Source organism: Bufo gargarizans, chromosome 4 (assembly GCF_014858855.1).
Source record: "Bufo gargarizans isolate SCDJY-AF-19 chromosome 4, ASM1485885v1, whole genome shotgun sequence".
NCBI lineage: Eukaryota > Metazoa > Chordata > Amphibia > Anura > Bufonidae > Bufo > Bufo gargarizans.
Genome location: NC_058083.1, coordinates 62,774,381 through 62,787,134, shown reverse-complemented (window position 1 = coordinate 62,787,134; position 12,754 = coordinate 62,774,381). Strand labels below are relative to the sequence as shown.

The following is a 12,754-nucleotide window of genomic DNA, read 5'->3' as shown; positions in this document are numbered from 1 at the left end:
CCGGTGAGCCTCAAGCCCGGCCTGGTGCTGTGTGATAATGGGCGAAATCTCGTTGCAGCTCTGGGACTAGCCAATTTGACGCACATCCCTTGCTTGGCGCATGTGCTGAATTTGGTGGTGCAGAAGTTCATTCACAACTACCCCGACATGTCAGAGCTGCTGCATAAAGTGCTGGCCGTCTGTTCGCACTTCCGGCGTTCACATCCTGCTGCTGCTCGCCTGTCTGCGCTACAGCGTAACTTCGGCCTTCCCGCTCACCGCCTCATATGCGACGTGCCCACCAGGTGGAACTCCACCTTGCACATGCTGGACAGACTGTGCGAGCAGCAGCAGGCCATAGTGGAGATTCAGCTGCAGCACGCACGGGTCAGTCGCACTACAGAACAGCACCACTTCACCACCAATGACTGGGCCTCCATGCGAGACCTGTGTGCCCTGTTGCTCTGTTTCGAGTACTCCACCAACATGGCCAGTGGCGATGACGCCGTTATCAGCGTTACAATACCACTTCTATGTCTCCTTGAGAAAACACTTAGGGCGATGATGCAAGAGGAGGTGGCCCAGGAGGAGGAGGAGGAGGAGGAGGAGGAGGAGGAGGAGGAGGAAGAGGGGTCATTTTTAGCACTTTCAGGCCAGTCTCTTCGAAGTGACTCAGAGGGAGGTTTTTTGCAACAGCAGAGGCCAGGTACAAATGTGGCCAGCCAGGGCCCACTACTGGAGGACGAGGAGGACGAGGATGAGGAGGAGGTGGAGGAGGATGAGAATGAAGCATGGTCACAGCGGGGTGGCACCCAACGCAGCTCGGGTCCATCACTGGTGCGTGGCTGGGGGGAAAGGCAGGACAATGACGATACGCCTCCCACAGAGGACAGCTTGTCCTTACCCCTGGGCAGCCTGGCACACATGAGCGACTACATGCTGCAGTGCCTGCGCAACGACAGCAGAGTTGCCCACATTTTAACGTGTGCGGACTACTGGGTTGCCACCCTGCTGGATCCACGCTACAAAGACAATGTGCCCACCTTACTTCCTGCACTGGAGCGTGATAGGAAGATGCGCGAGTACAAGCGCACGTTGGTAGACGCGCTACTGAGAGCATTCCCAAATGTCACAGGGGAACAAGTGGAAGCCCAAGGCCAAGGCAGAGGAGGAGCAAGAGGTCGCCAAGGCAGCTGTGTCACGGCCAGCTCCTCTGAGGGCAGGGTTAGCATGGCAGAGATGTGGAAAACTTTTGTCAACACGCCACAGCTAACTGCACCACCACCTGATACGCAACGTGTTAGCAGGAGGCAACATTTCACTAACATGGTGGAACAGTACGTGTGCACACCCCTCCACGTACTGACTGATGGTTCGTTGAATGGCCGGTTATGCCTAATGGATCGACATCTAGATTAGGCAATATGACACGTATGTACTTTAGGAATGTTTGAATGCTTAGGGGGCCGGAGTTGTATGCTAAAAGAGGGGAGTTGGGTGGAGCGCATTTGATCAATACCGACCATTCGTTAAAGACTGCCACTGGACACCACTTGTTACCCGTAGGGAAATATTTCACCTTTACGGTCTCACCTGGTCTTGTGGTCTTTGTATGATCAAGTGTAAGGACATCATGGGAACCTTGGCATTTTAGTTGTTGTTTTTGCACAAAGGTATTGCTAGTGATTGGGCATGTAAATTCCCCAGGTCGTAGGAACCCATAGAAACATAAATACAGGGCTGTTTTGATTAAAGTGCTAGTCTTCAAACCGAAGGGCTTTGCACTTAACATTATCAAAATGGATTTAAACATTTCACCTGGGAATGGATTCCTGGAAATCTTACTAACAGTTGATGTATTATGTATTCCTTTTAGGATTGCTTTAATAGGGTGCGCTAAGAATAAAGATGACCTGTCTGGATAGGAAATATGCCAATAGTGTTGTATTCCGGCTAAATATAACTTGATCGTTCCATGGGAAAGATTAAGATCTGAGTGGCAAAATGCTATGAACGCTAGTAGGTATGTGATGTGATCCAAACCCTGTTGCGGACAAGACTGTTGAAACCTAGTAAAATGGGACCAAGCTGTCTCGTAAGTTCTTGCCGTGTTCTTGGATAAAGACTTCTGAATAAGAACCCTGGCTGTATCCAGGTGCCCCCTCAATCCATGACTAACAGGTTGTGCGATGGTGTTGGTGTTGGGTCGCTTCTGTTGAGATCTGAAAGAAAAACTGAAACTTACACCTAGACAGTGCGTCTGCTGCTAAATTTACCTTCCCGGGAATGTGTACACATTCAAAATGGAATTGGTGTTCCAAAGCCAACCAGATGAATCGCTTCATGAACGACATGATCTCTCTGGACGCTGATCTACCCTTATTTAGCAGGGCGGCCAGACCTGCGTTATCAGTTAAAATGAATACTGTGTGCTTGCTCCAATATGCTCCCCATGCCTGTGCTGCAGCGACAATAGGGTAGATTTCGAATAATGAGGAAGATCGGGAAAACCCTGGAATGGTCGTGACCTCGGACGGCCAAAAACTGGCTAGCCAATGACTGCAGTAAATGGCCGCAAACCCTATTGCCAACGAAGCATTAGAATGGAGGATCGGAGACTCGCTAGATACTGCAGGAGTAAAAAATGAAATGCCATTTCAATTGGAAAGGAACTGGTCCCACATGATCAGATCGGCCAAAGCTTGTTGATCTAAACTCACCTGGCTATCTTGGTCTGTAGTTAATGGAAGCAGGCTAAGAAGTCTAGAGATAAAAGCCCTGCCCTGCGGGATAATCCTCATGGCGAAATTGAGCATTCCCAGTAAACTCTGAAGATCTGCTCTGGAAGAAATGCCTGCTTGGGCTAACTTATGAACCGTATCTCTGACTCTCTGTAACTTGTCCTGAGGCAAACTAGCCTGTAACGTTTCTGTGTCTAGCTGGATGCCTAAGAAAGTCCATCTAGTGTGCGGGCCGTCGAGTTTGTGATCAGCTACTGGTACTCCGAGCTTCCTAAAGACTTCAGTCAATACCCCTAAATCCTTAGGAGGCCGAGATGGAGGTTCGATCAGCAGAAAGTTGTCTAGATAATGTATTACGTGATAGGCACTGAAGGTGTTTTCGAGTATCCAGTGCAGACTTTTGGCAAATTGATCGAACAGCCATGGGCTTGATTTGGAACCGAATGTGAGACTATTGGCAAAATAGTACAGACCATCCCATTTAATGCCGTGCCACTGCCACAGTTGGGGGTGAATAGGTAAAAGTTTGAAGGCATCAGTGATGTCTGCCTTCAACAGCCATTAAAGCTTGCCCAAAGACAGTATCACTTGGATTGCTTAGTCTATGGATGAATATTTCATGCCAAATTCCTTGGAGGGAATTAGAGTGTTGAGGCTTGGAATGTCTGAAGAATGTGGAGCTGACAGGTCATAAATAAGGCGTTTTTTATTTGAAAATTTACCAACGACCATACCTATTGGATTGATTCTCCAGCATTTGAATGGGGGCTGACGCAAAGGTCCTATCAGATACCCTTTCTCCAATTCCGACTGAATGAGACTACTAACTGCCTCTGGGTTCCTAATGGTTGGCACTCGTATGTAGTTTGTGGTAACTATATCTGACCTGTATGGAAGCCTTCGGTAAGACCACTGAGGAGGAAATGCACCCATTGTTTGTCTGGATGGTCTGCCAAATAGGTGGCTAGCGCTTCCACATGTACTCTACCTAGTCATGCCGTATTAAGGCCTTTCTGGGGGCATGCTGTCTTGGGGTGAGCCCTGAAGCAATTAGCGCACAGATGGAATAACCGACATTGGCTATAAAAGCACCCTGCGGAATTAAAGTTATTGCAAATCTGTGACTTGCCTAGGTATTTGATAGGTCTGCCTAATTTGTCTACCCCTATCGTAGACTTGGGCAATACACTCTCAGATGCATACTTTGCCTGGGAACTGCCTGCTGGAGGGTTGTTAGAGGATTACCATTCTGCAGTATGGGAGTGGGAACCACATGTGGAACAAGCGGGGGCTTTCAACGCCGCGAAATGGTGACAGAATAGCTTAGTGTCGGTAACTGACCAGTCAACCGTATGCTGGAATTGTGTAAGTAACGCTGCTGCCTTTGCGGAAAAAGATCTATGGTAATCATAGAATGCCGTTCCTCCGTATTTATGGCCTAGATCCACTACTTTATATAGATATAAATCCAATTCTTTGCGACAATTGGGGGACACGGAACAAACTACGTCCCGGTACAGGCTAAATGCCAGAACAAACTCTGTGATACTGAGCTTGCAGTTTAATCTGACATCCTGTGATTTAAGAATAACTGATACCTCGCTGCATGCGATGGTTTTGTTATCAGGTACCTCGTGTGTAGCGATGAGCAAACAGGCTAGGTTCACATCCTTACCGTCTAGGATATCCTGCCTAATATTGGCCGGTATGAAGTGTGATGGCGCAATATTGGGGAAGTTTGGGGGAAGATTTGCAGAGGTGGTTTCGGGGACTGACGGAGTTGGTGGTCTCTGTACAGCAGCGCTGGAGGTGGTGGCTCTGTTCTCTATGGCCTCAAGACTAGATTGAAAACTAGACATGGAAGAAGCGATATTATTGATCGCGGCATGTAACTGCGTAATGGAAGTTTGTATAGTGTTCGTGGAAAATAATTATTGGCTGGGCCCCCGTTCAGACTGTAACAGGCGAAATTGTTCAGCCATCCTGGCGGATGCTGGGAATGGAATCCCTCTGCGTAACAGCTCCGTTGTGATCTTAGATATGGTCCAAGACCTTAATGATGGGGCGGCATCTCTATCCGACTGAAGGTCCCCGCTTGCTTGGGATGAAGCTGATCCCAGTGGATCCTGATGGCAGATCCATCTAAAATGACACGACCCGTGTGAATCTTGTGCTAATCTATGTGGGTCAAGTGACTACTTCCCGTGCACACAGGTGACACCTAGCGTGGATGGAACTCAAGCACCGTGCCCAAGGTGACAATATGTGCTACTTAAAAGGACAACCACCCTGTGTAACCCTTATCCACCATGTGACACCCTGTGTAACATTGCGAACAAAAAGTACAGCCATAATAGCTAGCACTCTACCATGGGGAGGTGCCAATGCCTGCCTGTGGACTGACCGCTAAGTGGCCATGTTTATTAAGACTGAAGGAATGTACCCGTGCTGCAGATGGCCGTGACTAGCTTGCACATCGCCAGAAAGATGCGAGCGTCCTTGCTGGAGACAGGAGTCCTGATGATCTATAGAACGTTCCCGAGTTCGTGACGGGACCTAAAGTGAGAATGCGGACGTGACAGACTTGTCGCTTGTGCCTGAAGTCGTGACAGGACTTACGTCGTATCTGTAGATGTGACAGACTTATCGAGTATGCCTGAAGTTGTGACAGGACTTACATCGAGTCTGAGGACGGGACAGACTAGATGAATGTGCCTGAAGTCGTGACAGGACTTACGTCGTATCTGTAGACGTGACAGACTTATCGAGTATGCCTGAAGTTGTGACAGGACTTACATCGAGTCTGAGGACGGGACAGACTAGATGAATGTGCCTGAAGTCGTGACAGGACTTACATCGAGTCTGAGGACGGGACAGACTAGATGAATGTGCCTGAAGTCGTGACAGGACTTACATCGAGTCTGAGGACGGGACAGACTAGACGAATGTGCCTGAAGTCGTGACAGGACTTACATCGAGTCTGAGGACGGGACAGACCTGACAAAAGTGCCTGATGTCGTGACAGGGATTCAGGCCCGGTGCGCAGGCTGACACCTGTTTACAACAATGAATAAACATTCGCACCTTGAAGATGACACAAACGTGACCTATGCAACCTCCCCCCTTTTTTTTTTCTTTCAGATCTGTGGTTGTTTCATTTATGGGTACGGACATACAGTCGTACCTTTAGATGAGCACTGACGTGTGGTTGATACGCTAATATGGGCACTGATGCAGTATGTGGTTACCCCATTGTATGTGGGCTGTTACGTGGTTGCTACAATTATATGGGCACTGATTTGTAACCACTATATTTATGTGCCCACTGATGTGTTTGCTTAGTTTGTAAGGTTAAACCATGTGGTTACTATTTCCCAGTGCGTGGCCACTGATATGTGGCTGCTACAGACACTAAAATGTGGTTGTTTCATACCTATGGGCACTGTTATGTGCTTTCTACATGTATGTGTCAACTATATATGAGGTTACTAGATTTGCCAGCAGCTAACCGTGAGATCAGAGCCGGGGACCTTCGTTTGCATGTAGTTTAAACGCAGCTGCACAGAGCCGAATGTGCCGAGCCGCATGTGACAGAGGCCAAACGCTGCCCAGACGTGGGGCTCAGCTGGCAGAAGGAAGAGCACGCGAGTGCCTGACTTACCCTACCCGAACCGGACACACACCCCGATGAATGATGTGGGAACACTGCCGGCCGTACGTTGGAGCGCAGAGGACGCTGACCCCGCTCGCAACCCGGAAGTAAAGCAGCGCCTGCGCACACCGCTGCTGTGAACGTGAAGCGAATGTAGCTGACAGGGGGGAGGGCGCAGCGGTGCTCTATATAGGATGTGCGGGAGCCTCCCCTCCCACAAATACAGCAACTGCGTTGCCTACACTTATCGTTCCTCCCTATTGTGTGGAATGTGTGGGTTAGGAGAGGGGACCTGACGTGTGGTATGTATTGTTAAACTACTGGATGAATATTTTAGCCATGATTAACATACCCCTGAAATGCAATATACCTTTAAGGGGTTTTACGCAAATAATAACTTTTTATCTATTGCCCCAGTCTGCCTCCATAAACAGAAAATTCCTACTTACTTGCTTCCCACCACTTCGGTCCTTTGCGCTGCCTCCGATGTGTCCATGTTTTGGTCCCCGCAGTGTTGACATCTAGCACAACATGAGTATAGCCACATTATCCTCTGCAGCCAAGTACTGGCTTCAGCAGCTATGTCAGTGCTAAAGCCAGTTATTGTTGTCATCACTTCGGGGACCGTAACATGGACACAGAGGAGGGTCGGAGAGGTAAGGAACAAGTAAGTATGCATTTTCTGTTTACAGAGTCCTGGGGTGGGATTTAACCTCATAAGGACACAGGGCGTACCGGTAGATCCTGTGTATTTCCGATCACCGCCATGCGGTGACCTTGGGTAAATGCGGGGGGGGGGGGGGGGTCCCGTGACCGTGACCGTGCGGCTTGCGGCTTTTACATGTTGCAGGTGGTGGGGGTGCCATCGGGTCCCCATGCGGCTGTAGGGGGCCTTATGGAATGGAAGGCAGCGCAATGCCTTCCTTAGGCCAGCCCCCTTGATCTCACAGGCTCGAAGCTGTATGAGTAATACACACTTGTATTACTCATACAGCCAATGCATTCCAATACAAAAGTATTGGAATGCATTGTAAAAAAAAGTGAAAAAAAAGTAGAAAAAATAAAGGTTTCCCCTAAAAAAATTAAGTTTCAAGTAAAAATAAACAAAAATGTTATTTTCCCCAAATAAAGTTTAAAAAAATGGTAAAAATTAGGGGGGAAAAAAAAGTAGACATATTAGGTATCGACCGGCTCTATAAACATATCACATGACCTAACCCCTCAGATGAACACCATAAAAAATAAAAACTGTGTTAAATAAACAATTTTTTTGTCACCTTACATCACAAAAAGTACAACAGCAAGCGATGAAAAAGGCGTATGCCCACCAAAATAGTACCAATCTAACCGTCACCTCATCCCGCAAAAAATGAGCCCCTACCTAAGACAATCGCCCCAAAAAAATATATATGGTTCAGAATATGGAGACACTAAAACATGTTTTTTTTGTTTTAGAAAAGCTGTTATTGTGTAAAACTTACATAAATTAAATTAGGTATCGCCACGTCTGTAATAACCTGCTCTATAAAAATATCACATGACCTAACCCCTCAGATGAACACCGTTAAGAAAAAAAAAAAAGTGTAAAAAAAGCAATTTTTTGTCACCTTACATCACAAAAAGTGTAATAGCAAGCGATCAAAAAGTCATATGCACCCCAAAATAGTGCCAATCAAACCGTCATCTCATCCCACAAAAATCATACCCTACCTAAGATAATTGCCCAAAAACTGAAAAAACTATGGCTCTCAGACTATGGAAACACTAAAACGTGATTTTTTTTGTTTCAAAAATGAAATCATTGTTTAAAACTTACATAAATAAAAAAAGTATACATATTAGTTATCACCATGTCCGTAATAACCTGCTCAATAAAAATAAAAGTGTAAAAAAAGCAATTTTTGGTCACCTTATATCACAAAAAGTGTTATAGAAAGCGATCAAAAAGTCATATGCACCCCAAAATAGTGCCAATCAAACCGTCATCTCATCCCGCAAAAATCATACCCTGCCGTGTGCCCGTACAGCAGTTTACGACCACATATGGGGTGTTTCTGTAAACTACAGAATCAGGGCCATAAATAATGATTTTTGTTTGGCTGTTAACCCTTGCTTTGTAACTGGAAAAAAAATGATTAAAATGGAAAATCTGCCAAAAAAGTGAAATTTTGAAATTGTATCTCTATTTTCCATTAATTCTTGTGGAACACCTAAAGGGTTAACAAAGTTTGTAAAATCAGTTTTGAATACCTTGAGTGGTGTAGTTTCTAGAATTGGGTCACTTTTGGGTGGTTTCTATTATGTAAGCCTCACAAAGTGACTTCAGACATAAACTGGTCCTTAAAAAGTTGTTTTTGAAAGTTTCTGAGAAATTTCAAGATTTACTTCTAAACTTCTAAGCCTTGTAACGTCCCCCAAAAATAAAATATCATTCCCAAAATGATCCTAACATGAAGTAGACATATGGGGAATGTAAAGTAATAACTATTTTTGAAGGTATTACTATGTATTATAGAAGTTGTTCCAAATTGTTCCAAATTTTTAGAAAAATTATTTATTTTTTTCTACTCCATTTTACCAGTGTCATGAAGTATACTATGTGACAAAAAAAACTGTCTCAGAACGGCCTGGATAAGTCAAAGCGTTTTAAAGTTATCACCACATAAAGTGACACTGGTCAGATTTGCAAAAAATGGCCTGGTCCTTAAGGTGAAAATGAGCCCAGTCCTAAGAAATTAAATGCTGTCTTTGTGTGTATTATTTGTAAAAGAAAAAAGAATAATAATAAAAAAGAAAAAATGCTGTTGTCCCTGGAGAATTTCCAGCTTCTCCTCTTCTGCAGTACTAGAAGCCTCCAGTTTTCTCCTCTTCGGCTGAATCACTGAGCAAGGATGGACAGGAAGGAGATCAGCAGAAGAATATTAGACTTCACCTTGGAGATCATCTCCCTGCTGAGCGGAGAGGTAAACCTTTCTAGATTTCTCTCCTCTTTATTATATTCTGTAACAAGTCAGACATCAGGAATGAGAATCCATCATAGGAAGTGATAGGAAGAGTCTAGGGTCCTGGAGAATGGCCTCCAGACCTTCCAAGTGATGGAGAACCTGAGGATCAGCCACCAGTATGGTCAGTGATGTATCATAAGGGGCCAATAGTCATGTTGTAGAGCCATGAGAAGGTAAGTAGGCACGTTGTACCCAGGAGGAGAGGTAGCAGAGGAGGAGATGGCCGGAGTGTGGCCTGGGGGAGGAATTCTACCACTAGTCTGACATCTAGATGATACTGGACTATAACAAGGAGGCCTCCACTACATCTAGAGGAAAGAAGGTTTCTCCACCAACATAGAAGAGGAGTCTTTACTGTAAGAGCAGTGAGACTATAGAGCTCTCTGCCAGAGGAAGGAGTCATGGGGGATTCTCTAGAAGAGTCCAGAAGGAGCCTGGAGGTCTGGAGGGTAATAACATTCCAGGTTCTAGTGACTAGATTACTGGAGATGAGGCCATGATCCAGGGAGGGATTCTGATTGTAGATCTGGAGTCAGGAAGGAATTTATTTCCCTAAGTGTCTCTCTCCATCCACAGGATTACACCATAGTAAAGAAGACATCGGGGGAGACTCCCATCATCCATGAGTCAGGAGGGTGGAGCAGGACCCTCATCACAGAGCCTCCGCCCTTGATACATGAGCAGAAGATCCTAGAACTCACCCACAAGATGACTGAGCTGTTGACTGGAGAGGTGACACTGCTGGGAATGCTGGGAAATTCTCCAGTAACAGCACTGGAGGGGTCTGGGTGATGACTGTGTCATTGTGTTGTCAGGTTCCATTAAGGTGTCAGGATGTGGCGGTCTATTTCTCCATGGAGGAGTGGGAGTACATAGAAGGACACCAGGATCTGTACAAGGAGGCCATGATGGAGGATCCCCAGCCTCTCACATCACCAGGTAAGAGGAGTCAAGGTGAAGAGGAGACCCTCCTAATATCTACCTATGATGGAAGGCTCAGACGTGGTGTGAACACATCCTTATTCCATAGTCACTTTCCAGTAGTTCTCCTCCATTCATGTCTGTGATCCTCTAGTCACTCCACAAATAGAGAAGACGCAATTACACTTCTGGTGTCAGTGGGGAATGATGTGCAGAGGCTTGTTCTAGTGGGTGAAAGTTGGTGAGATTCTGTGTCACCAATACAATTGCCTTGCAGCCCTTTGAGCCCTAATTCTATCTGCTTTTCCTGATTCAACTTCTTGTGAGCAATGGCTGCCATTCCTGGACTAGGCATATTGTCCTCCTTCAAAGAAGTAGAAATCCAGCTTCCCCGCCACTTAGTGATCTCCATTCCTGTGATTTGATCTCATGCTAGCTAGACGTAGACAATCCAAAGAACAAAAAGTTGATCCAGCACTGAGACTGGAAGTAAAATTTGTACTTTATTGCTTCAGTTTTAAATTTAAAAAAATGAATCACATGCTATTCTAGATTTTTAATCACAGGAAGATCTTGGCAAAAATAGGATTCGGACGATGAGGGTCTTATTTCTTTTCAAAAATGTAGCAGAGGTTTCTGTTATCTATCCAATATGGAGGCAGTCTTTCTCTCTCTTAAGGCTCATGCACACAAACGCATTTTTTTTTATCCACATCCGATCTGCATTTTTTGCCGGTCAGATGTGGTCCTATTCACTTCAGTGGGGCCGGAAAAGATGTGGACACCACTCGGTGTGCTGTCTGCATCCGCACGTGTGTTCTGTACCGTCCGCAAAATTATAGAACATGTCCTATTCTTGTCTGCAAAATGGACAAGGATAAGGGGCCTTCTGTTCCGTAAAATGTGGAATGCACACGGACGGTATCGGTGTCTTGTGGACCCCCAATTCGTGGAATGCAAAACATCCAGCGGTCATGTGGATGAGCCCTTCTGGTGCAGTCTAGAGTTCACAATAAACCAATCACCAGTAATCAGCTACAGTGCATTCCTCAGAGCCTTTCACTTTTTTACATTTTATGTTGTGGCCATAAAAAAAAAACGTGTTTTCCCCCATCATTCTGCACTCAATGTGCCGTAATGAGAAAGTGAAAACAGAATTTTTGTAATTTTGGGGAAATTTATTAAAAAGAAAACATTTTGCATGGACCTAAGTATTCAGACCCTTTGCTATGACACTTGAAATGTAGCGCTGGGGCCTTCTGTTTCTCCAGATCATCCTTTTAGATGTTTCTACACCTTGATTTGAATCAATTGTGGTAAATTCGGTTGATTGGACATGATTTGGAGAAACACAGCCCTGTCTATATGAGATCTCACAGCTGACAATGCATATTAGAGTAAAAACCAAGCCATAAGGAGAAAAGAACTGCCTGTAGAGCTCAGAGACAGGATTGCGTGGAGGCTCAGATCTGGAGAAGGAGACAAAAAACATTATTTTGAGCAGAAAGCTCCTAAGAGCACAGTGGCCTCCATATTTCGTAACTGGAATAAGTTTGGAACAACCAGGACTCTTCCTAGAGCTGGCCACCCCTCCAAACAGGGAGGGAGACACTAGCCTTGGTAAGAGAGGTGACCAAGAACCCAATGGTCCCTCTGGCTTAGCTCCAAAGATCCTGTGTGCAGATCGTAGAAACTTCCAGAAGGTCAACAATCACTTCAGCCTCCGCCAATCTGGGTTTTACATCAGAGCAGCCAAACAAAAGCCTCTCCTCAGTAATAGACACATGAAAATCTGAAATTTGTAGAAAAGCATCTAAAGGAGTGTCAGACTGTAAGAAACCAGATTCTCTGCTCTGATAAAACCAGGATTAAACATTTTGGCCTCAGTTCTAAGCGCCATGTCTGGAAGAAACAAGCCCTGCTTATTACCTACCCAATACCATCCCTACAGTGTAGCACGGTGATGGCAGCCTCATACTGGGCGGACAGGGAGACTGGTCAGGGTGGAGGGAAAGCTAAATGTAGCAAAGCAGAGATGTTTATCCAGAGCACTCTGGGCTGAAGGTTTACATTCCAACAAGACCATGTGTCTAAGTACACAGGAATCGCTTAGGCTACTTTCACTAGCGTTTTCAATTCCGCTATTGAGCTCCGTCATAGGATCTCAATAGCGGAAGAAAACTCTTCAGTTTTGTCCCCATTCATTGTCAACGGGGACAAAACTGAACTGAATGAAACGGAGTGCTCCAAAATGCATTCCATTCCGTTCGGTTGCTCTCCCATAGCGGAGCGTTTTCTCTGACACAATCTGACACGATAGAAAACTGAACCGTCCCCCATCAACTTTCACTGGAGTTCATGACGGATCCGTCATTGCTATAGAGGACATAATACAACTGGATCCGTTCATGGTAGATGCATGCGGTTGTATTATGGTAACAGAAGCGTTTTTGCAG

General features: G+C 45.6%; 1 protein-coding gene across 1 annotated transcript in view; it reads left to right on the top strand.

The window, feature by feature from the left end:
* LOC122935208 (zinc finger protein 397-like) overlaps nucleotides 1-12,754 on the top strand; it is a 1,371,324-nt gene that overhangs the window by 309,999 nt on the left and 1,048,571 nt on the right. The window lies entirely within an intron of this gene.